A 25,713-nucleotide genomic window follows, 5' to 3' on the forward strand; every position below is an offset into this window, starting at 1 on the left:
TTTGCCCCTATCACAGATTGGTATTCAAGTCATGGTTGTTCCAGCCCTTTTCCCTCTTTGACAGGTTTGGAAACTGCCAAAGTTTGTTTGTTTGCCACAGCAGTGTTCCTTAGTGGGTCACAGCAAACAGCACTCTGATTTCAAATGTGATTAGGCTTTCAAATGAGATATAGACTTTGAGAGTTTGGGGGCTATACATTAGAAATGGAAACCAGAAAGTACCTTTTCTAGCTCTTTTCCAGTTCTTCCTCTGAAGTAAGATTTTTCCAGGCATGTTAGGATCAAACAGATTAGAACTACAATGGTCAGTACAATTTCTGCTATTTTAATCTTCCTTTTTTCTTTCTTTTCCAGAACACATTATAAAGATTTATAATAATAGTGGAACCAATAATATAATTTTATAGCATAACGCATCATCATATGAGACAAAACTCTGAAAATCATGGGAAGCATAAACATACAGCAGTGATTGTCATTGCATGATTTTTCAGTGTACAGCAGAGAGCACTGTTTGTGTCTCTGTTACATTCAGTTTCCTTTGTGCCATTGACGAGTTTAATAGTATCAGTTAAGACCCCAGCCTTAAAAATTACTGTTTTCATTTGCAGAAGAAGTAGAATAGGAAAATCAGCATAGAGCTTAAGTGAGAGGTGTGTATGTAAGTTGTCTGGGATGTAATTTTTAGTGGCATCAGAACTGCCAGAAAGATAGAGGAACTTAAAGGAAAAATATATACATCTTCAAAGGAGTTCCATCTTTTCATCAGACAAGCATCGGAGTTAAGAAGGAATACARGAAAGCAAAATAGAAGAGGATGCTCACTCATCTTTTCCCGCCTTTTYAGAAAACAGACCATGTGAGAAAAAATTGTCACACACAGGAGACAGCTTCTCTCTCTGAGCAGGCTGGCTGTGATGAGACGAGCCATGGTGCCACTCACCTGARTGCACAGGTCTGTCCAGAGCCCTCTCACAGGGGTTCTTGTTGGTAAATGAGGACTTCAAAGCACATTCTGCACCCTGGAATGTCATTATGTTATTACTAATGTAATTTACTTATGTAAAATAATACTTATTCTTAAGTATTTAATTTTATTTTACAAATAAAATACTTATTTGTATTGGGGTGGGCTCCCAAAGGTCTGCCTTTCAAGGTGAAGGACCTGGTTGTGTTTGGCATAGTAGACAGAGAAAATCTGTTCCTGAAGAGCTGACACTTTAAATAGAAAGTACYAGCAGCAGTGAGAACCCAAACTGAAATTCAGGAGATATTTCATTTCTTCATCAAACCATCTGACTATGAGAAAAAAAAGAACTGAAAAAAAACCCTATGCTCAGAGATATAATTAAAACATAATTAATAGACAATTAATACCATAATTAATTCATAATTAAATGTTTGTGTGTCAGCTATCCTTAAATGTGGGTCTGTCAGCAACCACTGAAAACAGGAATCTACTTTAAAAACAAATCTGTTAACACCTGAAGGCTGTAATCTGCACTAATGTAATCACTTAAATTAGCAACATTTTTCATTTCATTGTGTTGGTTTATATTCATTTTTTGGAGCTAAATTGGCCGTGAATGATGAAGATATTGTAATTTGATTTAATACCAGTGTAATTGGGACAACAGGGCATCATCCTGCTTGTCACTGTAAACAGCACTGCAGAAACAAAATAATAGGAGGGTACTGGGATTTTTAAGCWTGAGAAAATGCTGAGCTGAGAACTACATGGCTATGTCAATCCTGAAGCTTGAGAGAGATTTGTGTCCAGTGTGACATTTCATGTGCACCACTAATACAGGCTCCTTACTACTCACTGGATAAAATCTATTCAAATGCATCAACTTCACAAACGTTTTTATTARAGCTCAGGCATGGACAAACTCAAAGGTTAACTCTGTCCTCTGGGCATAGGGGGACAGGGAATAGCATCATCTAATCATGCTGCAATTCCTGGGGATCAGGCAGTTCAGCTGTTTCAGAAAATGCAGCATCTCTACTGAAAATTCAGAGATGCTTAAAGGTGTAGAGTGCAGTATTTTATATTGAAATATCAGTTGGTTCAGTTTGAATAGAGCTGCATTACTTATACTTCTCCCTTTTCCCTACAATTTCCTCACCAGAGTGATCCTTGATTTGTGGCGTCCATGCCATGAAGATTACCGGAGTGGACAAAAGCCTACCATGGTAGTAAGAGACTCCAGCTAGAATTAAACCCACCTTTTTCATTTTTAAGATTTGCAATGTGTCACCAACATGCTAAGAGCCAACATCTCAGATTTTCAATGAGATACTGAGGAACATCTTCATTGCTTGGTCCTTCAATATCTAAAAGCCAAAATACATCCAATGGTTCTGAATATGATTCTTTTGTCTTTCACCAGCAAACACCACTGCCCTGGTMGTTACCCAAAGCCAGTTCTCCCCTCCCATGGAAATCACCACCTGCCTTGCCAAGTTCTCTCTACAAGGGTAACCTGGCTCCATGACTTTTTCATTTGTCAACATCAGCCATCTAGGAAGCTTGTGTCCCCATAAGGTCCATCCAGCATTTTACTTTCCTTAAATTTTTGCCCACACATCCCATCCAGGCAACAGAAAAGACCCTTTACAGCAGGTGGTGGTGAGTGGCAAGTCATTCACCATGCACCCTCTATACTAATTTTTTTTCAGAAAGTGAGCAGGCTTAGCATTAAGAGAGCTGAATTTTAAAGTCAGCTACCTCTCATTAGACTTCTGAAGAGATGGGCTGACTCTCAGAATTTCTGCATGCCAATTTCCCATCAGGAAAATATAACCCACAGGTTATATTTTTGCAGGATACAATTCATGGAGTAGATGTCCCAGACAACATGTGGTTTTCAGTAAGTAACAAAGATGAAGGAGCATAAATMATATATAAATCTCTTAACAAACTTGTTTAGCATCTTGTCACAAACATGCATCTTTAGAACTTGATTTCTGTTTTATTCTCTTTTTTGGGCTGAACTCTGGATTTACTTTTAATTCTTTTCTTTCTAACAATTTTTTTTAAGTCCTAACCTGTCATTTTGTTGGATGTGGTATGAGTTTGAGTGTTTTGGCCTTTCTTTCCAGTCATGGATTACATCAGAGTTAAACTAAAGACTAAACTTAGAAAATTATCTCCATTAACATTCCAGACATGATTTCAAATCAGAAAGCAAATTGTGCAACTGTTAGTAAGAAAAGTTTAATTTATGTTATTGAAATGACAATATTTGTTGAAGAACCGAACACAGCTTCAGTAGTAACTTGTATTTACCCATGGGAATATCAAAATACAAACCTACTTTTGTTTCTACAGTGCCACAATGCTTCCTATATTTTAAAACATAATTTTGAATAAGAATACTCTAGATGTTGTGAGAAGGTCTCAGTATCTTCAAGCACTTCTAAATCCACTAAAGGATGTGGAATTACCAAGGAAGGATAATGGCACTTTCCTCTTCAGYAAGTGGTGTTGAGATTTTGTGATGAAAAGCACCAGATAAGTGAGGTACTATCATGCCACCAGTCAAATCAGACAGCCTTGTGCACAATCTGTTTATTTTTATAGTGAAGTATATTATACTGTCAAAAGGACACTTCATCATCTATAATAAATATTCATCTACATGCACTTGAKCTGCATGAAAGTTGAGTTCAGAGTACAGAAATGAATGAGAAACTTGYAAGATAAATGTCACCTTTCAGGGCTGTTCTTGTGGATAAATTGCAGATGGATATAAACAAAGTCAATTATTTCATACAAGTATTCCTTGACTCAACATAAGTGTCCCTTATGCCTAGACTGAAATCCTAAACCTCATCATTTACCTTTAGTCAGAGAGCAGCAAGAAGAAACAGTGTGAGTTCCACTAACTGAGGATAATGAAGTACAGTAACACACAAACATTTTCCCAGAAACAAAGGTCACATGCTATGGTGTTGARCAGATCTCACCCGTGCTTACTAAAAAACTCCATTAACTACTAAAGAAATATTTTTATTAACACTAGCAGAGAAGGCAGCATATAAATTGAATTTCCACATGCAGTTATCACACAGCATTGACTCTGAAGCATAGCACAATATCATATCCATGACCTCAATCACAGAAGGGAAAGCAAATTTAAAGCAATCTTTGACTTTGCTGCATTTTGAGTTTGGATTTGCTAGTTATATGATCATATGTTCTAATTACTTTACTTTTATCCTTACTTTTCTTAGGAAATAATTTTTTTTTTCCTGAAATAGTCTTTTACTTKTTTTTTATATTTTTATTTTTATTTTTACTTTTATTTTTATCTTAAACTGTACAACTAGTCCATGGCTATGCAACATTTTTTTTCCATGAGCAACATGAAGAACAGTAAATTCAAGGACTGTACTTTGTAATATACCCAAAGAAGTGAAGTTATTCAGTGGGGAAGGCCTGTTTCCTATGTTCTGTCTTCTGCAGATAAAACAAAACAAAACAAAATTATCCTGAAGAAGTGTTTTTATAATTCAATAACTTGTGAGTGTTAATTGTAAAAATGTGTTTTATGCAGATAGGAAGCTATGGACAGTGGTGTTGTGGCACTGTCACCTCCTTTAAAAGACATTACATTTAAAAGTTTATATAACCATTCTGGTCATAATTTGGATTTTTTTTTCCTTTCTACTAGAAGTTTGATGACATTTTAACATTGAAGCCTGGACAGCATCTGAAGGTTGAGTCGTATGGCTGAATGCAACCACGTTGTGYCTGCCCAGCGAGCTGTGACTGCCCTCCTGTCCAGGCAGAGACAGCCACCCACACACCATTGATCCACACAGCCCCGGTCACCAGGCTRCACACATTAATTCATCCAGGTGAGGCAGCTCCATTCACTTCATCTCMCAGCCAAGGCAGAATAAAAACAGGCCAGGGGCCCTGTTGGACCAGTTCCAGCTGTACACTTGCCCATCTGCCAAAAAATGCCTTTTTCATTCTAACAGCATAACCCAAAAATCCAACAAACTCAACTACATCACAAGGGTTTGGGCTTTAAATTTTCCTTGCTCTCTAAGGATGCAAGGAGCCTGTTGTGCCAGCATTTTCTGACTCCAATGGTAAATGTTCTGCTCGTTCTGCCTTGGGGGGCTGCAGGTTGCTGCTCCGTGAGTGYTTGCAAAGAGCTCTGACCCTCGGCCGAGTGATTCCAAGAGCCAGCCAGCTCTGCCTGTGCTTTCAGGGAGTTTTGCCTTAATGAAATACAGGAGAATAAACAGAGGTGCTGCTCCCTCGAAAGACACTACATCTGAAAATTGGCAGGCTGCAGTACATTACACCCCCAACCACAGGGTCATAATATCTACATACATTGTATACAGAAAATAGTTACCGAAAGGTGAGTATAGTCGGCATTTGTAATAAATAATAGTTCATAAATAGTGAAAGCATCTCCTTCTAGGATGTAGGATCCTATGTCTTCCACTATTTAGTAATTTATCATGTGAAATCCACTGACCTTTCCAAGCTTTCCTTTTTCCCATTCTTTTTTTGATGAAGCAGGAGTGTTAATTACGCTTTCGCTGGTTTGTTTTTTTTTTTATTGAGCAACATTAGCATACAAAAAGGCCATCAATAAGCAATTACAATCTCCATCTCAGAAAGAAGAGAACTGCAATATTAACTATGGCTACTCACACAAACACACAAGTCCTCTCTGAAAAAGAGAGAACAACTCACAATTGAATAAAACAGGAATGCACAGGAAAAACAGACAATGATAGATGGATAAATATCAGGCTGCCTCTCAGGCAAAGAATTCAAAAAGTCCTTCTTATTCCACAGGCAAGCATAAGACTGAAAATAACCCTAGTTTTCCCCAGACTGCCCTGCCACTGACTCCGGAGATTAAAAACCTGTTCAGAGCTCATGCTGGTAACATTTATGAATTTTACTCAAGTGGAAACTATCAGTTGTGTCAAATGGCACTGACTTATGTCTTAAGCAGCATTTGACTTATTGCCAGTGAAACACTAAATCTGCTTGCTTCTTTTTATAGTGGGGAACCTATATGGGAGAAAGGTTTCATTCCTTATATTTGACACTCTGAGGGTAGGTTTGTGCTAAAGAYGAATAATAAAACAATCACCACAATATTTTTTTCTATAAGTGTAATACATTGCTAGTGTGCCTTTCATCCAAGACCTGGTTTAAACCTGAACCTGCACTGATTTAAGGAAATATGTTATTTTGAACCTTTTTGGTTGAATCGGTTTCACTTCATACCAATGGCCTAAAATTGACTTCAAATGCAAATAGGGGGTAAATTAATTTTTAAGTGCTTAAACAAGATGTTTCCTCATTTTTACCTAACATTTAAGACTCTCTGATCTCAAAAGCAGTTATGTCTAATGTCAATCAGCCAATGCAGTTACAGAAATCACTGACCTTCAGCTGAGATGCTGTAAATAACCAGATTTTGATTCACAGACCATTGGGGAAAATGTGAATAGCTTACTTTAAAATCATCTTTGACTGAAGGATGACCTTTCACACCTCCTATACTCTGTCTTCATCTGTTGTAAGCTTCATGTTTGAAGCAGTCTGTGCATACTCTGTTTGGGGAGTAAAMGCTCTGTGGCAAAATGTAAACACCTTGAATTAATGAAACCAAACCCTACTTAAGAAAAAAGCTGCTTACAGCTTTCATGCAAGTGATCTTGATCTCCTGCCCTATGGGGTTTTTTTTTTTCCATTAAAATTATAAATAAATCTTTGAAAACTACATAGCCTGGTTATCTAGGAGGTCTTCTTTTGTTTAGGACTCCAGCAGACAAGTTCAGCCAAATCCTGCSTTGCTGGCTGCGGACACAATTCCCTTGGCTTCCCACCTTCCCTTCCAGCAGCAAATACCATCTCCAGGTGGACRCAGAACCACTCAGCAGACACCACAGCAAGCAATTTACCATCTCAGTTTAACCAAACAGATTAAGTTGTGAGTTTCAGCTGTCAACGTTGCCAATTCTCACTCCACTTTTCCATCTCCCCTGTGAGGGTGTTATCTTCTCAGCTGCCCAGGAGGATTCAAAGATAATCATTTACAACAGCATTCCCTTAACACAGTTTAACAATCCCTCTCTTCACCAGGTTTCCTCCAGYGCAGCCAGAAATGAGCTGCTAAAAAATACAAGCTGCTTTTGGATGATTTCTCTGATTTTGAAATACAACTAGAGAGTGATAAATACATTTTAACTCCCATTTAAACTTCAGTTCTTGTAAAATCTTGTTGGTTTTTTTCCCTCTGGCATTTTAGTGCAAAACTTTGCATGGCCCTTCCTGATGGCTTTTTCTGGAGGTGCTAGTGCATGGGATTATGACACTGTCAAGGACCATTCAGAAAAAAAGAAAATAAAATTATACTTTGATATGAGCACTGAAAAGAGCAAGGAAAAGACTTGAGGGCACGTGTTCAGAGGAGTAGGTTTTAGGGTGCATGAGTTGGGGTGAGCCAACCTGACATCYCACTGTTGACACATTCCTTGGTGTGACACTGTGGTTCTCCCCATCTTCCCTCTCCTCCCTRTGCTGTCCTCAYCCTCCTCCTGTTCTTATCTCATGTTGGCCCTGATGTCTCTGAGCCTCTCCTTTCACCAATTCACTTCACCAGCCCAGCACAAGCTGTGCTGTAGGTTCGGAGGAARGACCAGATAGGAGTTTCTGTAGGCTTAATGATCTCACAGGAAAGAGACTCAGGGACCACCGTCAGTGAGAGGGAGGAATCACAGAATTTCAGGTTGGAGAAGATCTTTGAGGTCATCAAGTCCAAACATTAACCTTGAGGCCWTATAACCAAGAGGAGTGACACCAACCCTTCACAGAAATGACACCTGAAACCAAAGTTTGCCCCAATTTCATCCAACATGGTAGGACATTTCCAACCATTCTCAAGGAGTCTGCTGACCTGTTTGCAGGATCCTGGCTCTTGGTTCAAATGTCCAATTGGTTCTGTCCAGGGACAGAGRAATCTGCTATTGAAAAGGAACAATTCATACAGATTTCCACACTAGTTACCACGATTTCAGAGGTTATAAAAAGATAAAAAAGGTCTCAAATTCTCAACAAAGCAGCAATCTATTCCACTGGTAGATTAGCAATGTGCTAACAGATTCCTTCTCCATAATTAATAACACAAAACTGGTATTATAAAAGGAAGGAAACTTTTCAAGCCCAAGTCTCCCATGTCTTATGTTGGATTTCTGAACATCGAATGTCTTATATCCTGTAATGTGAAATTTCACTTTTATGTGTTGTGATTTTGTCCATTCAAAAACTATTTCTTTGMATCTTTTCTGTATTTAAAATAGAAAATATAATCAAAATAGCTTTTTTTTCTGAAAAATAATTTTTTAAGAATTTTAGCTAGGCAGGAAATCCTTTTCTAGAAAATGTGGGAGATCTCCCTCTGATAAGATAAAATTTAATGCTCTTGTTACAACTCTTTATAACACTGTGCRAGCATATGCCAAGGCAAAGCTTTCGAATGATAATTTTGCAAGTTAATATTGCAACTCATTTTCAAGATATTTCAAATCAGCAGCCCAGCCCAAAGAGATCCATTCCAATTGTTCTCTGATTCTAGGATTGCTGAACATTCACACTTAATCATAAACACAGACTGTAGAACCACAACTGTTATTAAAATGGAGATAAGATAAAGCTTAATTAACTGGTTGTATATCTGTAAATAAATAAACTAATCCTGTCTCCCTGAATTGCAAGTGACAGCTTTGTATCAACCTCAGAAGAAGAGATTGCTTTTTTATTTTAATTTCTTCTTGGTTACAAAATGCAGTAATAGAAAATATACAATTTGAAAACAACATATTTAAAAGTTCTTTTAAATTTATCTTGATGATTTAATCTGAGAATGAGAGGAGTTAATGAACATTTTTATGCCTGTCTTCCTAAAACTGAGGTGTAAGTTAGATTAATAARTGACAAAATATTCACCTCTTGTGCTCTCTGCGGCAAATCCTTCACTGGGGCAAGTCCAGTAACTTTAGTGTTCCTGCCATTCCTCTGAGAAATAAAGTAAAATGGAAAAGTTAGGATCACAGCTCTGATGCYGTCTTGGCTTTGCTGATGATGCTTTCAGATATCTGCCACAAGGATCATTATTTTGTTGCAGTTTGGATATTCTGACGTGATTTATGTCTGAGGTTCAAAATCTTCCCAGTCTTCAATAAATGTCTACATMTTACAACTCTATAAATGCTGAATTCCACATCAATATTGCCAGCAGACTATCCTAGGGTTATTTCAATGAYGTTTTTATGCCTCCTATTGCTAAGTCAGTAGGAAGGGGGGGAATATTCCTTTAATTTACTTTTAAGTTGATTAAAAGTCACGAGTTTTGTGATGTCTCAGCCACTTCACTAAAATCACCAATTTATTTTACACAAGCCACTGAAAGAACAGATGATGATGTCAATTTCTTGATGTTSTCTTTGGTCCATGTGCAGTTGACCATGTTAAGTCAAGAGGTTATGACTTGATATTGTTCATTCTCACACAGGAACTGGAAGTGTGGATTCTATCTGATTAATTCCCTGGTATTTCTGAGATGATTAATGGTTACTCACCAAACAAAAAAATATTATCATCACATCATTTTTGATGCTGTTCTCTCCAATGGAGGAAGAAACGGGCCATCTCTAGATGCAATGGAATTCCATTCACCCTAGAAGTGAGGCTCACTGGTCTGTAGTTAAGACAGAACAGAGGAAAGAATCGAGCAAGACTTTCAGGAAAACTTAACATTTCTACAGAAATTTTACAGTTTTTGTTTCACCAAAAATTTCYAACAAAAAACCTATCACTCCTCATGCTATGTCTTTGAAAGTGCAGTACAAATCTACACAAAGGCAACCTGATATTCCTTAAAATACCAAAATATTGTTATAAATAGACTTTTCGAGGAAATATAAAAGTACTGGCCAAATGTTAACCACAATATTGAAACAAGATTAGACAGCGGTGAATATTTGTGTTTTTTAAGATATGAGGTTCTAATCTTACAYGGGTAATTTCACTCAGGATTTTTTAATTGCTGAAGTGAAAGGCTGAGGTGTAATTTTGGCTTTGTAACTCACTGGCTGTTTAATGACAGCAAGGAAAGAAAAGTTGCCAAGATTTCCAGTGAGATGCAGTTAAAAGTATTTGTCTTTTTTATACCCTTAATCATAATCTTTACAATTTSTATAAAATAGTAGATTAATTCCACAAATTAACAAAATGATAGCATGATGGGGAGAGAAGGGAGAGGGTGTACATTAGTAGGAAATTCTTACTAATATTTTAATCAGCCACCGATGTTTGTCATGTATACATGTACAGGGGAAATGCATTCCTAGATTAATTTTGAAAAAATTACTACAATAATCCCAGGGATACAATTAGCCCGCTCAGCCTAAATCTAGAAAAATAATTCTGAACTGAMTATCTCTCCCTCTCTTCCACTACCAAAAGAGATACTAGAATAAAACTGAGATGGGAAAAAAGTGAAGTATCAAATAAAACCAAAGGAGATACATTTAAAAAAAAAAAATCAAACATATAAAGAGATATTTGGATGAAAGACTTGAGATAATGCTACTTATTCCTTCTCAGTTTCTCCCCCTCTTTCCTGTTTGGCTTCACTATAAAGCAACAAACACCATCTGGTTTTGGAATTTTCTGCTGCTTTGCCCATGGTGCTTCTTCTACAAAATTTCCCTTGGGCCAGAATTCGCTGAGCAACCTTATCTACCCAGAAGTTAGTGATTTCAGGAGAGATTCAGCACCTCAAAATCTCAAATTCCTATCAAGTCTTTCTGCATGTTGACRTTGCCTGGATCTCATTGACTCACCCTCCTCGCAGAGGGCTGTGTGAAGGATCTCGGTTCCAACAGCATTTTAGATCAAGGACAAGCTTCTCTAGAGGATTTTAAACCAAGGACAAGCTCCTCCASAGGATTTTAGAATAAGGGTAAGCCACTCCAGAGCTTGGGTCTGTGCCCACCATTTCTTGCCTTTCTCTCTGCCTCCTCTCATCTCCCAGATGAGAAAGATAGGGTTGGATATCACAAGTTTTCCCCTGCCATGAAAAGGGAATTTGCTTTCCCAGGGTCCTCACAAATCAGTCCCTGGCTGACACACAGAGACAGAGTTGAACCTCTATGGCCAGCGCTGTGCCTGGCACCAAATCCCCTCTGAACACGGGATGCCATGTCCCCATTTCCAAGTGACAACATCCTCCCACCTTCCGTCTGCAGCGCTCCTCAGGGAAACTGAGGCTGTGAGGTGAGACACTTGGCCTCGCTGGTCTCATGAAAACTGTTCCCTGGTTGTCTGAGCTGTGATCTGAGCTTGCTCACCCAAGAGCTACAAACACCTGACATCAGATACAGGGTGAGCAGATGGGAAACATAGAGTCAGAGGCATCAGCAGCAGGACAGCTCATTTTAGGARAATGTGGCTAATTTGATAATATGTAATACAAAATTTTACTTTAGGTGGAATATCATCTACAAAATGTTTTCAGGAGACAGCACATTCTAGAAATACTTTGTAGGATAACATCTAATTGGTGATTTTACTTCTATATTAACTTCAGTAGAGCATTTGCAGAGTAAAATGAACTGGAGCTACCATTCCAATAAGGTAACACAGACCCCCCTCACTCCTGGAATAAATGTTAGAGAAGTATCTGTGTTGCCTTTATCTAATACATGAATTAACTCAAATGATCTGGCAATCAGTTAATTTTGGAAGAAAAATTCTCATCTGCACTTGCCCTCAGCAAAGATCAGGTTTCTTTTTTTTGTCTGATCTCTCTCTCTCTCTGCTCTTTAAACTCCTCCACGAGAAAATGTATCACCCTTTAGCTGTTCCCCATGCACAGCCTTCTGCTGGCACACAACCAGTGAAACTCCAACCCAAAACAACATCAAGGAGCAATTGCTGCTCCTGCTATCACAAGAATCCTGTACATCTTTGGGGGTGGGTGGCTCAATCACAGCCTTTACAAAAGATCACCAGGCCAATGAAAACTTCGCTTTTGGAGCTGCAGATGAAGAAATCATAGAGGGATGAAAAATGCCACCCAAACACCACTGAGGAATTATTTGCATTTATCTGGAGATTTACTTGTAATACTGTTAAAAAAAAAATACTGTTTACAAGTGGCCTTGTATCTTTAAAATGTTTTTAAATAATACATATTGAAAGGTTCCTGACATGCACACCACCATTGTGTCTTGGGCTTAATACATTATCAGCTGCGGAAAACTATGGGGATACTTAAAACATCAAACAAGCTATTAATTTTGTGATTATGAAAATTAGTAGATTGTAGTTTGTTTCCTGGAACAGCTTCTCCTGGGAAAGCTGAACATGGTGCTTGGAAAACATTTAAACAACAAAAAACAATTAAAACAAACCAAGCAAACAAAACTAAACARCAGACAAAAACAAACAAACATGCCATAAATGATAATTCACCGAGTGACCAAATCAACAAGTCCCTAATTATCCCCCCAGACATCTAAATATGTACATAACAGACAAAAATGTTTTTAAAACCCACAAGCAGAAACAAAAAAAATGAACAAAACAGAATTCTGGAGTTGAAATTCACTAAAGCTGATGTGTATCTACCAGAGTATGYGTCTGTATCTGGACAGGTCACCTGAAGGTGTCTTTGCATGCAGCAAAGAATTAGGCAAACAAATTAATGAAGATGGTGACACAATTTACCTCATTAGTTTCCTACATTCTTAATTGCATCTTTCCAGTTCTATTAACTGCTTTGATTAGATCTCCCTTGGCTATTTTAGATGTTCATGATGTGGAGATCCAAATATCATGGACCTCACCCTGATCTGTGAGATGTTCTTAGCTCTCCATCACTAGAGAACCCACACTGAGGTCCAAGCATAATAGAGTTCACTTTCACATCTTTATTTAATCTGAACCTTTCCCACACTGGAAAATTTTACTGAAATTCTCAGCTGAGGGTCCTTCTAATGCATGCATAGCCATTTGAGAACCAATGTGTAAAAATCTTTAAATATTATTCATGTCAGTGKGCCTAAGTAAGACTCGTGTGCCTGATAATTCTTTCTTAAAAATATGATTTAGGGGCACAGGACACATAGGCACATACCAGCTCATCCTCTACTAACCCAACTGGTCATAAATCACCTCTTCAAAAATGAACCAGGAGAGCACAGCAAGAGGTTACTTGCAAATAACCCAAGTGGCTCAGGAAATACAAACTCCATGCTGGCACAGCATGAGTATGTTTAAGAGATAAAGTTATTTGCCTCCATCCTACAGTTTAGGTATAAGACAACTGAAGAAAACAGAAACAAACAATACAAACAAAAAAACCCAAACCACCCTTATGATGCCATGTGTATATCATAAAGATGATTGTCCAGAAACCTTCCTGCTGTCCTGATCTCTGTGATTGGCCTGTCCAGCTGATTCTGGCAAAAGGGGCAGTGGCCATTCCACCTCAATCTGCCTGTGAGTGAGCTCTCAGTTCTACAGAGAACCCAAATGGGAATGATCAGAGGGCTGGTCTATATGAACAGGGTTCAATCTCCTTTCCTCCTCACCTCTGCCTCCTACTTTTGGTTTGAATACAAACTTTGTCTTCCTTCTCAGGGCATAATCTGTGTTTTTCTTTATCAGTGTAATGTTAGTGACCCTCGTGAGCAACTCCCTTGATGGTGCACACTGAGTGTTGCATAAGAGAGCAATAAATCTCAGTGCTGTTTAACGGTGACCACAGGCTTCCCCTCCGTACTCACCAGAAGCAAAGGTAAAGGAAAGAAATAACAACACACACAGGCACAAATAAAACTGGAAATTCAGAAGCTGGATATTCAGGACTTCCCACCTGGGTCGAGTGAAATCTTTCCACGAACTTCCTATGCCCATTTGGGTGTATGGAAAAGTCTGTGTACCTTATCCTCCTCTTCTCACAGTAAAGGAGAGYAGCACTTCCCTGTCTAAGGCTGAATACATCAAAGATTGTGATATACCCACATATTTTGGCAATAAAGTTGTAGCAGTATCTCAGGTAGATAAAATCTCCTGCAAACAAAAAACTGGATTCTTTTAAAAGAATAACTTTTTTTTTTTTCAGTTCAATCAAGCTAAAAGAACAATGTTCATTATACAAACAGGTTTTCTGATGTAATTACCAGGGTTTCAAAGTCCCCTCCTGTACTTAACACTCAGGGTTATGGAACTTGTTGCCAAGCAATTACCCCTTAGATTTGCTTTAATCCATGCCGATCATTTCCCAGAGTTGATCATTACTGCAGACTTTAATTGCCTTTGTTGGCTTGTRTGTTGCTGGAGTTCAAACAGAGCAGATTAACAGGAGGCTGCCAGCCACAAAACCCTTTGAAAAAAAGGCGGGAAGATGACTTAAGAACCTCACAGTGTACTTTATTTCAAGGACTTCCCAGAAATTGTGGTTCACACCTATATTAACCTCAGAAAATGTCTGCAGGAATTATAACCTGATCTCACAGCTATCAGTTTTACAGTGGTACCAGCCATCTGTGTTGTAGAGAGCTGCAGGCAGGAAAGTTGGTCAGGAATTGGAAAAACAGTGACTGAATTAAGCAGAAAGAAGGATAAGGATATTATCTGTGGATAGAGTAGTATGCAAGACAACCAAAATAGCCAGGGCATGTAAATCTCAAGCCCATGTTAATGGGAAAGACTGTCCCACACTATTGCTCCTGTGTGGTTTGCAAGGTTTCCTTCTGGGAAAGAAGGTCACTCTCATTCCTACTCCAAAYACACAACCTGGTTCCCATCCCTTCAGATCATGCCATTTATCTAAAGGAAGCTGCTAGGTGCAGCAGGAAGCAGGATTGAGTCTGTGATAAAAGAGATCTTTTCCTCCAATAACATGGTTTATCTATTAAGTGAAGCTGCTTTTAGATGAGGCTCAGTGYGTTTGCAACATCCCCCTGGTACTGAGGTTAATGTGCTCAATGCAGCTGATGCTGTGGAGCATTCATCAGGACCATCTTCATTCAAAAACCAGATGCATTTGCAGCCATTCACTACTTTGCCATCGAACCCAAACTCACAAAAAATTCTGGTCTTCAGTTTGTTTCCCACATGAGCATAAAAACTCTTTCTACATTTGCTGCTTTTAACACAGATTCAGGCTAATACAAAAGAGAGGGAAATTTTGTCCGCATCATACATTTTTCTTGCCTCCCACACCATCGTTATCTCTTTTCCTTTGTAGCTCAGTAACACCTAGAAGCTTTGGCAGCACACCAGGGGTTACACAAGCTCTCGACATTGTACAGCTACAYGGCAGTCTCGGGTTCAATTATGGAGTTACCACAAACCCAAAGAAAAGGAGGGACAATGCATATATAAGCTTGGAAATGTGCAAAATCTGGGAAGAAGGAAGAGAAGGAAACCAAAYCTCACATAAAAATATGATGAGTGACTGCTGGATTTACAGAAAGTTCATGGTGACACAGCATCAGAGAGTGACAAGGTTATGTTTGTGTAGTTTCTGTGGCAGGGACATGTTGCTACAGCCACCAAAAAATTATCAGACAAAGTGCATGTTTGCACACAGCTGTGCCATGAAAAGAACATGATTTATAGGCAGGGAAAGAAAACGAGCTAACTTTGTGGCAATTTGATGTTGCAGTGCACAACCAACATATTGGGATCCCATTATGCAGTAATAATCTTTAYATCTTTGRGAACAAACTTGTGATASGGCCTGTTGTGATAGGACAAAGGGTAGTGGTTTTAAACTGCAGGAGGGTTAATTTAGACYRGATAKAAGGAAGAATTTTTTTTACAATGAGGGTGGTAAAGCACTGGAACAGGTTGTCCAGACAGGTGATAGATYCCTCATCCCTGGAAACAYTTARGATCAGAYTGGGTGGGGCTCTGAGCAACCTAATGGCAGCAGGGTTGAACTAGATCATCTTTAAAGGTCCTTTYCCAACCAAATTGTTTTATGATTCTATGGTCCGAACATGTGAAGGATACTTTCTTTAAAATCCCAGCAGAGGTACCCACCACAGTCTCAGGATAAAGGCTGGAGTGAGAGGCGTGCTCTTGCAGCCCCTTGGAAAGCAGCCTGATGTGCCCTGCATGGGGAGAGGCCGGTGCTCCAAAGTCCTTCCCTTTCCTCCTTCCTTGTCTAGATAAACAGATATTCCCTATCTGTGAGAACAAACAGGCACGTTCAACAAGAAGGTGCAATCGTGCTGTGATACTCTCCAGAACAACAGACAACATTTAGCATGTAGCTGCCACCTTGAAAATGATCCAAATTGAGCAAAAGACAAAATGAAAAAAGTTAGGGTTTGCACGCCTTCATTTGCTCTTTTGGGAGAAAAAACAAGAGCCTGTGGTAAACAGAAAATTTGAAAAAAGCAGATAGAGTGGAGATCATCAACCCCAAGAGAGAATATTTTAACTCAGGAATTGCTGATGTGGAGATAGGAGGCACTGCTTACACAGTGCATCATACAAGGAGATGATTTAACTGTCATGTCCTTGAATGAKAGTTAAAAGACTATCACATAAGGAGAACAAGAGAACCTGGAATAATAAAAATGGACTGGAATGCAATAGAATTAAATGCAAGGTCCCACAGCTGGGAATCAACACCAGCAATATTAGTCATGAATAGGAGCTAAGGAAACAGARACAAAATATTTTGTGTATACAGTCAGCAGAGAACTATAGGCAACCATTATGTTTTAACTATGAAGAAGGATAATGCAGTCCTAAACTATTATGGGACGTGGTATTTGAAGGAAAAAATGAAGAGGAATTAAAGCCATCATACCAAAATGTAAGAATATATGTACAATTCCAGCCACACATTTTCAAAGCAAATTAAAATGGGAGTGGACAGGAAAACATACTTTTTTTTTCCTCAGTCCAATAAAGCAGATTGTCAGGAATACAACTTTTTTTCCTTATAACTGTAGGTCTGAAGTATGGTGTGAAAAAAGACATTAAAGCTGAAGGACTTTGTTGACTCAGGAGGGAATTGAGTACACACCAGCCACGAATACAGTCAACTTGGAACCTGGAAGAAAAAAATCTATCAGATAAATTAATTTCTRGAAGTTTCCATAGGAAAAAAAACAAAGCAAAAACAGAATTATTGTGGAACTTGATAAATCGAGTAAATATGTTTTCATGGCATATTTGCATCCAACAGCATGGGAACAGATTTCGTGTACTGGGAGATCACTTTCCACTCTATGTCTAAAACAAAATTTGCCCTYTGTAAAAGAAGCAAAATTCAAAATATAAATAACCCTGAGTCWACAGTTTGAACATTTACAAGAGTTTTAAATAGTTCTAAAATTCTAAAGTTTCACTCATGGCTCATGACTTGTATATCACACATCTTTTTGGMTCTTATGTTTTTATATGTAGTTTAAAGAGACATACTTTCCCTTTGTGGGATTTGTTCCTTGTTGTATGTGGGATATTCCAAACACCAGATTAAAAGCATCTGCATCAAACCCATCTCAGACATCACTGCCAGCATTTAGTCCTTTCTTTGCCACAGAACAGGGTTTTGTTGGGTTCCCTCTGCTTGACAGCATTTTTACATCTGAGAACACAAACCAAGAAAAGCTTAGGGAAAATATAACCAGAAATAATAATACTCATTCTGGCTGGAGGAAAGTGCCAGAACTTGCTGCAGAAAATAACTGGTTTAGTGCTTATGTAGGCTTTTCCTGCCCAATTTAGAAGGACAGCCCTTAGAAAAAGTCGTTATGAGAAATATTTCCATAGAAAGAAGACTACAAGTTAGTGGAGCAGGAAAGACAGAGGCAGCAACTCTGCAGGGCATACTTCAGGTTTTCTCTTCAATTGATATCCATCAATGAATTGGGAGTAAATTGCTGAAACTGTGCTGAAAACTAGCCAAGATGCACACAGTTCTGGGACCCACCCATGTGTGAGGCTTACCCTGACCCCGGGTTGATCTCATGCTACTCAAGGCTGTTTCAGTGSATTTAAAYAGTGAGCAAACATTCATAGGAAGAYGGAAAATTCATATCTYGATTGGACCTCTCAACTMCCCTTCACTTGCTRTGTTGTTAATCCCAGATCTTCTCTAAGAAGATCTAACCTGCAGGTCCTGACACATATGGCCATATTTAAGGACAGGAGACAGAGATGTTAGACATCTTCCTTTGGTTCAAGTGTATCAGCATGAGCCCCAGTGCTCCTGAGGGCTGATTTCTGAGGCATCTGYACCTTGTGGCTGGCTCTCATTGCTGCCCCTGACCAAAGATGTGGGTGAAGTTTTCCCATGTCTGAGGTGCCTACAGGAGCCCTCACCAGGCTGAATTCTCTCCTTCTCCCACAGCTGAGAGCACATACAGGATTTTTTTTAAAAAAAATCTTAAAAAATCTTTTTGTTTTTAATCTTTAAAATCTATTAAAAACTAATTTCACTATACTTAGAAAAACCTTGCTATGTTTGGAGTTTTGTTCCCTTCCACTATGATCAGAGTGAGCAAACAGGTCCAAAATGTACCATAAGACATATGGACCCACTTAAGCAATGCATTGTAGCACATGCCTCTTTTTCCTTGAAAACAAGGCTAGGAAGCCTGTTCTAAAATCTAGAAAATAAGTTAAGGTACACAGAAGAATTTACTGTCTTTTTAAGACTTGGGATACAAAGAGCTTTCCTTCCACTTAGAGCACTTTTCATCTAGCTGATGGACACAGGATTAGTAACTGCACTCACAGAAGCAGCAAGGTTTGGATTCATCCCATCTCACAGAGGCTGAAGACTCTGCCTGTATTTAGTGGAGATGGAAAAAGTCAGAACTGCTCCCCATGGCACTTTCYTCTCTATGCTGGTGGCAGAGAAACCCAGAATTATTTTGGTCCTCATGACTCCAAGTGCTGACTCTGGCTGGAGCACTGTGTTCATCCCACCACAGCATTTCCACTGACACAAATTGTTCTGGAATTGCTGCAAAAACCTCTGAGAAAACACTTGGCTCTCTGAAATGTAGGGGGATGGTGAAAAGGTTTGTGTTTCAGGAACTCTAAACAAGGGTGGCAACTGCATCATTTGTGCTGATGGCAACAGTTTACATCCTTTACAGCTATTGCATAAGGAAAATATTTGCTGCCCACTTTGCAGGGATTTGCCATTTTTATTGTGCCAAAGCAAGGTTTTATAAGTGTCTCTGTCTTTGCACATTTAATCCAGGGTGTGTAAGACAAAAAGAATGTGGGGCAAGAAAAAAAAAAAAAAAAAAACCTCATAGGATTTCTTAAGGAAATTTTTCATTGTGTGGCACAGAAGAGAGAACCAGAGKGTCTTTTATCTGTAAAAGGACAGAATTTGAGAAGCAAATTTTAGGCAGAAAGGCCTAATGTTTTTTTCTACTTCCTTTGGCCTCAGGAAATGGAGAATCACTTTAAAGATGAATTGTGAGAGAACTTGAATTTCTTTTCCCATTTCAATTAAAATRGGTGCTCACTCATAGATATTTCAAATAAAAGCAACACTTTTGAGCAGCACTCAGTCAAAGAAATAAGGGTTGGCTCAAAGAGGAAGGTTAATCAGTAGATAGAGTGTTGGCACAGAATTTACAAAACCTATTACAGAACAGGGAGTTGAATACAAGTCTCATATACARCTTTAAATTACATTGCCTTTCTCTACTTTGCCTTTGCTTTTCACATATAAAAGGTGTTCCCATAGTCCAGTAAAAGCAGGCACTGGACAGAGACATGGATTAAASAAAGCAAACTTCAAAATCAAGTGCAAAACCAACTCAGTTGTAATGAGGATTAATAAAAGAAGTAAGTGGATTTTCAAGTTTCAGGTCCTGTTATAAATATTTTGCACAAGTACCTTGCTTTGCTCACTGAAAACCTCTGTGAGGCCAGGCATTACCTAATGGGAGAAGGTGGATTAGGTCCTCTTCTGTGAGGAAAGTTTCTTGGGGAAAATGAAGCCAAGGATGTGCAGTCAGAGGGAAAAAATCCAAGGTGCRTTGTCAGATCTCAGCTCTGTCAGGTTTGAAGTTGAACCAGTGCATAGGCAAAAACCTGTGCAGCTCTGCACCATCAAAGCCTACTGAATCAAATTTGCCACCTTTGYATTTCACAAATACTTTAACCCCAAAAATGCCATACTTGATTGCATTCYCTAGGGAGAAATCTGTGATTTGGTTCCAGTTAATCTTTTTCCTTCCTCAAATTGATGTTACCTAGGTGTTAGCTACAAAAGCCCCTTCCTGGCATGATTCTGTGTGTTTTAGTCACATATTCCAGTATGAATGAGATGTTTGGTATGTTTGGTATGTTAGTAATGAAAGAACYAGCCCTCCAGAAAAAATATCATTATCTGACCCTGCATAAAGTGCATGTCAAATTGCTCTTACGTGGCAGTCATTAATGCTTTTAATTTCTGAATGCAACTGAAAAAATGAAGGCTTTGCTCCCATCTCAAGCTTTGTTAATCACATGGTTAAAAATCAAACCAACAAACATCATCAACAATCACAGCTCCAGATAGTCATGATTTCCACCTTCATCCAGTGACTGAACAGGTTTCTTCTTTTCCACAGGACATAAGGATGGAAGTCYTTTGAAAATGTTATAAATAGCAYTTCTACTTAATCCAACTTAATCCCWCTTTATTTTAGTAATCTACTGTTTGCCACTCCTTGCACTGGCAAATCAGGAGATCAAAATATATGYATCTATTTACATTAGTTTTAAATACCTCAGATAAAAAAAGCTTCTTCTCCCTTAACATACATTAAATAAATCAATTTTTCCATCAACAGCTTCAGCTTTGGCCTCTATTTGAGACACCACCCTCTGCTCTGTAATACACTGCTTTCACATGTTCATTTCCAGCCTGGCTCAGGCAATGGCAGTTGAGTTCTTCAGGGAGACAGAAAAGCAGATCCCTAAATCTGAGCTCGTTTTCTGATTTCTTGCTATCAGGATCCCATAATCAGGCTTCATTTCCTGCTACCCGTTGACAAATCACCCTAATTGCAGGGCCTGACCATAAAACCTCCTCTTCCCAGATGGATTCCTGCACCTCTCTGGAGCCTGGCATCTCTGTTTGGCTCCGTGCTGGTGTGAAGATTTTTTTTCAGCCATGCAAAAGCCAGATTAGGGTTGAAGGGGATGAACCACACAAGGTATTCTGTTCAAAATTAAAACTTCAAGCATGCTCACTAATACTGTGAAACAGCAAATTCATTTTCCAAAATAATATTGTATTAGGTCTGCAGATTGCACTGGTGSCACCAATACTTTCATCACTGAGTATTAAGATTTCTTTTTCTTTCCTTTAATCTTTGAAGATACCACTTTCCACCTGATAAAAATCAGCAAAGTATGTTGATAAGCACATCATCAGCTACGCCTTTAGATTAGGTTATATTTGATTTAACATTATTAATAATTCTGCTTTCCAATGGGTAATGAGCCAAGTGATTGTCTCCCCAAGTCATAGCAGAACATTCACATATGTTGTGTAACCTGCAACTGTGATAACCTGAAGGATTCCTCACAGTTTAAAGATCTGGAGACAAAATTTGATGAGCTATGTAGGAATTCTTTCAGTAGTTACAGACTTCTGTAGGGCAACATCCAGACACCACGTGCAGATTTAGGATGTACAAGAACCAAAGCAGAAAGAAGATTGTATTGTCCTGAGTACATYTGGACTTCTCTAGCCTTCATTTCTTCTGGGAAAAAAAAATGGTTGAGTTGCAGTATCAGAGAAGGGCAAGAGAAGAACCTAAAGCTGAGCACAAAAAGACAGAATCCCCTAATATAAAGAGTTCCATCAAAGCAAAAAGACAAGAAACTTTTGACTGTAGTCAAAGGAACTACAAAACTATGTGCCAACCACGACAGCAGTCAGGAGAGTCTTGCAAGCACACCAAGACACCAAATATTTCTTCATAAATTTAAATCCAGACAGCCCCATTAAAAGATTAAGCCTGGCTTCTTGGATGACATTCTCCATTAAACCACATACTACACTCTTGGGTTGAGTGTAGGAGTTTAGGTTTGACTAAAGCTCATCTCGTAAAAATGCATACAGGCCTAATTTGAAAATGTCAAGAAATGCAAGATTCAGTTTTTCCTTCAGGGCTCTATCCCAGACTAAAAATAAAATTAAAAAACAAACAAAAAAATACCCAACCACAACAAAACAAAACAAGCAAAAACACCTATTTAGGTGGCAAAATTTTCATTCAGTTTAGAGCCCTTGTTTCTGATTAATTCTTTCTGTGCTAGTCTGAGCAGAGTTCATCAACATCTCTGCTGAAAAGATTTCTGTTTCACAGTCAAGTCAGATCCCTGTATCTTTCTTGTTAAATTAGGCAGATGAGTATCCTTAGATTTCTCTCTTATTTCTGCTTAGAAGAGAGTTTGCTGCCTAGATTGAAATTACAGCTGATGATTACAGTTTGCCCCTAAAAGTGAGTCAATTAAGATAATCAGTAAAACTGACAATTTTTTAAAGATGAGAAGTAGCAAAGAAGAGAGAAAACCAATTCTGGTAAAAACATCAACCAAGACATACAATGGGAAATTTCCTTGTGGTCTATTAGTCAACCATTAGATGTCCCCATGTGTCATCAGGATAGGACACTGGTCAGGCAAAAAAGGGGACCAAACAGCTACTCAGGCCTGTGGGTTTGTATCATTCACTGCCTGTGTGTTTCATACACATCTATTGCTTGAGAATAACCGAGATTTTCTGAATGCTGAATGGAATTTCTAGAACTGAATGGTCCCAGAGGGAAGATTCCAAAGCTGCAGTGATTATGAAAAAACTCACTCAGGATCTTATTCAAACAGCCAGAGGCTGAACCTTAGTTATTAAAGTCAGTGGTCTCTGTACAAAGAAACAAGTTTGGAGTAGACAACAGAGGCTGAGTTATTGATGGATATTTATTTACCTACAGATCAGATCTAATCATTTGGTTCTCCCGCACTTGTGGCCAAATTGCATCTCCCCACCAGAACCACACATGACTTTAGAAAGCAAAGGAGGTAAGACCACATCTTCAGCTGCTGTAAATTAAAATTAGTCGATTAACACCTCCATCTCACACACCAGTGTGATGGCTGGAGCAGTTACTGCTCACAGACAGACATTGCCAGCCCTGACACTGGGGCAGCCCAACAAAATGACCCACAGGCACTGCAGTTTGCAGAAAGGCACACGAAAATAGACTTTGGTTCGGACTTTGAGCAGTTCAGGATCAGCTTCACTAGCATTTCAGCAAGATGCTGACCACCAGCAGGGAAATGGGGAGGACACATAGATGCAATAACTGCCTCGGCCATCTCAGTTCAATCTACGCTTGCTCATGAGTGACCTTCTCGCTTCAGTGACAAGCACAAATATCTTCAGTTATATTTTCAGTCGAAGAGCAGGTGCTTGAGAACAATTGTTTTATCCTTATTTATCTATTATTTTTGTTAGCTAATGCTGAACTTGCAGGCTTAATTCATCTCCTGAACAACCCAATTTTGTGCTTTTTATGAGCAAAGCACTGTAGTGTTCTAACCAATATTTATTCTTGTGCTCACAAAATCATTTCATTTCCTAAAACAATCACAAGGACATGGTCTCCTTTTTAGCACTACTTACTATCAACATTTCCTATGTTTCAACAGAGAATCACACACATACATGCACACACATACACACTTAAATTAAAAAAAAAAAACAAAACCATTAAGGAATGCAGTGATAGCTAAAGGTTCATTTCTAGATTTACTTAGTCAACACACAGGAACATGGAGACACTCCCCTTTTCATTAGCTGAGGAGCCAGCTTGGAGGTGGCACAGGGAGTTTCACAACACTTCCTTTCTGACAGATGAAAGGCTGCAGATTATTCAGTAGTGAAGGTGAGCCAGGGGAAGACAGGAACATCCAGGATGACAAGGCTGTCCACACCCACTAGCAATTTTTAACCAGAGGACTGAGGTACAAGCAAATATGTGCCAGCTACATCTGTAAAACTATTTCTTTCAGATGTTCAAGGACAAAACTGCAAAGGCTGCAGAGGAGAATTTGCTAGAAGCTCATGTGAAAAGACATCACTGAAGGGCTGACATTTCATTACAGATGTGGATGGGGCTGGCCCAAGAATCTTCAGCTGGAGGGGAGTCAAGGCTTAACATTTAAGGAAATTTTCTTGAGGTATTTGAGGACATTGAGTTTTGCTGTGTCCAATGCCGTGCAAGACATTAGGCACTGTATGCTTTACTTGGAAAAAAAACATTCATTTCATAGCAATAACGAATGTAGTCAAAAAAGCCTTCACTCCAGCACACACATGCCTCCCACTCCCTCATGCTAAGCAGCAGGACTAAAAGCAAGAACATATGCTCTTCCTTTCTCCCCCATCCTTCTTTCCCTCCCCTGGTGACAGAAGGTACTTACACTGGCAGCTCCAGAGCAGTGCATTTCACAGACAGACTTGGCTCCTACCGCAAGTGGTTAACCAAGACATCAATAAACTACTCAGCAGAGGACTCCAGGGACTGACCTGCTCCGAGTCCTCCCTTGTGGCTGGATTCCAGCAAGGTGGCAAGGATTCCAGCTGCTGGCTCCAGGTCCGCTAGGGGATGGCTGCAGCCCTGCACCCATTCCCTGGCTCCCTGCAGGCTGCACACAGAGGTTTTGGCTCTGGGGCCCCAGCACACGTTGCCACCTCCTCGTTTGCTTTGGCCACTCTCAGACAGCTGGCCTCAATCTTCCCTTGTCGCTGTTGCAATAATGGTTTGAGGAGYGCGGGGTCAAGGCAGGCCAGGAGACCTGGATGGCTCTGGCTGGAATAAGAAAGGATTTGTTCAGCCAACAACAGGCAGCAGGTTTGACTCTTTTCCCAGGACCAGGGACCTGGTAGAAAAGGTCTGAGGTTTTGACTACAGGGCTACRGYAAGCAACTGGAAACCTCTTGCTYGAGATGCACTTTTTACAGGCCAAARTAAGTCCATATAAAAGGRGTTTCTGCCAGGAGCATTTCTTCCAGGCCTCCAAGCAGAATAAACAAAGCACCTCTGTGAGGGGATAACGGCATGCTCACAACAGTTTGGGTCAGTCTTGCAGCATTGCCTGAGATCCCAGAGCTCCACAGGGGTTTGGTGTGCAGCAAAAGTTCCTGGAGTCAGCCCAAAAGGAATGAGCCAGGGGGTGTGCAGCAGTGGGGACAGTGTCACCTCATGACACCAGGGGAGCTCAGCCCTCCTGGCTGCAGTCCAGTATGGATCCAGTCCCTTTGGAGACCCATGAGCAAGGATGACTGATACACCAGAGCACACTGAGACAGCTGTGGAGGTAAATCCCCCTCTCCACCTCCCTGCAAGCATGACTGCTGACTCCCAGAGATGGAGGAACTCTCTCCTCTCCCTCCCGGCTGGTGCGACCCCAGACTCCTCCCAGCTGTCCCACTCCTGGTGCACTTTGGGAGCACCTTAGAGCCATGCAGAGGTCACTTCCCTGAACTGGAGTGCTGGGCATCTCAGAACAGAGAGCTAACCCAGCTCCCAGCGAGGTCTCCTCCTAGAAAGTCGAGAGAAGTTTCAGTAGCTGGAGTGGAAAGGTGATAAACTTGACCTTGAAAC

At 39.6% G+C, this 25,713-nt stretch overlaps 1 long non-coding RNA gene across 1 annotated transcript; it reads right to left on the reverse strand.

The window, feature by feature from the left end:
* Positions 1–6,719: 6,719 nt before the first annotated feature.
* On the reverse strand, positions 6,720–24,978 carry LOC130574984 (uncharacterized). The gene is made up of 4 exons (XR_008965501.1): positions 24,530–24,978; positions 9,628–9,746; positions 8,996–9,064; positions 6,720–7,055 (listed from the first exon to the last, which is right to left on the reverse strand). It is a non-coding gene; the product is annotated as an uncharacterized LOC130574984 (long non-coding RNA).
* Between the last annotated feature and the right edge of the window lie 735 nt (positions 24,979–25,713).

Source organism: Malurus melanocephalus, unplaced genomic scaffold (genome assembly GCF_030028575.1).
Source record: "Malurus melanocephalus ecotype Western Australia unplaced genomic scaffold, MMel_1.1 scaffold_3, whole genome shotgun sequence".
NCBI classification, from domain to species: Eukaryota; Metazoa; Chordata; class Aves; order Passeriformes; family Maluridae; genus Malurus; species Malurus melanocephalus.